Raw genomic sequence first — 2,425 nt, 5'->3', positions numbered from 1 at the left:
AAAAAAAAAAAAAAAAAAAAAAGGGTGAAAAAATTTGACGTTTTTGAAAAAACTAAATATATCGTTGCAAAGAGTGTTAAATACTGTACAACTTTTGTAGGAAACATTTTTTCATATATCTTGTTGTTCGCGACGTGAGCGAAAAACTCGCGGAGAGTCGTCGCGATGAGAGATCGGCACTGTCACGTGCCTTCCACGTGCCTAGGTGTTCCGCGGCGCGTGCCAGGTAAGAAGTGTAAAATAAAGTGAATAATTCAATTCAAAAAAATCAGTGCATAACCGATTTCGCTTTCCTTTCCTCACGCCGCTGGACCTCGTGCGAGGTCGATTCAGTAAACGTCATTCTCTCCGCTAATTTGAGAGAATTCGGTACAAAGAAATTTTGGTCCTTCGAGCCGGATCGGTGAGCGTGAATTAAAAGGAAAGGGAATTCGATCGCACCTTGCAAAATAACTGAGCTGCTGTAACGACAGCAACAATTATGCCGATCGATCGCTCGATACCTCGATAATTTCAAGAAGATCGGACGAGCCAATCTGACAGCAGCGAAGGTGCGATCTCGAATTTCGGCTCTTAAAGATCTCTGGATCCTATTCCAAGACGGACATGCCTCTGTGGTGAACTCGACGCCGCTCCCCGCGCAGAAGACGATGGACTACTTCACCGAGCATCGCTAAGACGAGACGGAGGACACTTATCGCGCAGCATTGGACCACATGTCGGAGGAGCTAGAAGAGTTGGATCCACCTGTAAGTCTCACGATTCTTCGCACCTTCTGCATAATTGTTCGCAAGTTTCAGCGGTTTCGCTCGCGCAACTTCCGCCGATTCGTCTTCCGCCTTTCGATGGTAATTTAAATGAGTGGGAGTCTTTCCGCGATCGATTTTCTTCATTGATTATTCAGAATCAAAAGTTAAATAATTTTTCTCGTATGCACTTTCTCACTTCGAGCCTTCGGGGTCAAGCTCTGGACTGCGTTAGTAATTTAGCTATAACTGCTTCGAATTTCGAAGTTGCGTGGCACACGTTAGTCGCACGCTATGAGGACAAGAGCCGCTTGTTACGAGTCCATCTCTCGGCTTTGCTCAATCTTCCGTCGGTCTCTCGCGAATCCGCTGCCGAGATTCAAGTGCTACGCGATTGAGCTCACATTGCCGTCGCATCGTTAACTCGGTTGTCGCGCTCGCCGGCGGAACTTTGGAACGACATTTTAGTCTACCTCGTAGTCCAGAAGCTCGACGCGGCATCGCAAAAGGCGTGAAGGCTGAAAACGGCGGACCAGGACAATCTTCCGTCCTTTTCCGAATTGGAAAAATTTCTCGCCAGCCGATCGCGCGTTCTCGACGATGTATCTTGTGTCTCCGTCGCGCGGGCTGGAGATCGACGTGCGTCGTCCACCAGAATTTCTGTCGCGACCGCGTCAACGTCGTCGGGATCAATCTGTCCGCTCTGTAAAGCGCACCATTATTTTAGTTCGTGTCCGATATTTGAGAAGGCGAGTCCGGTTCAGCGTCGTGATCTTGTGAAAAAGCACGGTCGTTGCTTTAATTGTTTAAGCCAACATCACTCAGTTCGATCTTGCTCAAGTAAATATTCGTGTCGCTCCTGTCATGAGCGACATCATTCTCTGTTGCACACGAGCCCGCGAGCTGAACCCTCGTTATCGAATGACCCGCTCAGTCAACAATCGAAATCGCGCGCGGAGAACAAACTTGAAGTTAACTCGATGTTGGTCTCTCCGATGAGAGCGAAACCATCGCGGATTATTCTAGCTCGCGTAAGAGTTGGCGTGGTCAAAGGTTGCTCGGTGGAAATACGAGCCTTGTTAGATCAGGGCTCCGAAATGTCCTTTATTTCTAAATATCTAGCTCAATTGTTACGGGTTAAACGCATACGAATGCCGACTTCGGTTTCTGCCGTCGGTTGCGTGGATGCCGGGACCTTCAAGTATGCCGCTCGAATCTGTGTCTCTCATCGCGATGCGAGCTCTCCAACCGTAAACATTACTGCGTTAATTTTAAGTTCTTTAACTGCGTACGTTCCGCAAAGCGATGCGGATATCGCCTCGTTCTCTCATCTGGCAGACCTTGCATTTGCGGATCCGGATCCAACGAGCAAGGAGCCTATTCACCTCATTCTCGGCGCGGATCTGTATGGGGAAGTCATTCTCGGGGGTTTGCGCAAGGGTTCACTCGGCGAACTTATCGCGCAAAATTCAATTTTCGGATGGGTCATATTGGGATCACTTTTCCCATCCTCTCACGCGTCACACACTTCACCTCCTTCTCCTGGAAATGCTCGAATGTCGCATCACGTCTCCGTTCATCATTGTTTCAACACTCCCTCATTGGAGGACGAAATCAGACGCTTTTGGGAAATCAAGGACTTTCCCACTCGTTTAATTGCCACGCCTGACAACGAGAAG

The sequence above is a fragment of the Odontomachus brunneus genome, unplaced genomic scaffold (genome assembly GCF_010583005.1).
Source record: "Odontomachus brunneus isolate Ranch 3 - 2012 unplaced genomic scaffold, Obru_v1 Obru_scaffold_048, whole genome shotgun sequence".
Lineage (NCBI taxonomy): Eukaryota > Metazoa > Arthropoda > Insecta > Hymenoptera > Formicidae > Odontomachus > Odontomachus brunneus.
This window is presented reverse-complemented; position numbering follows the sequence as displayed.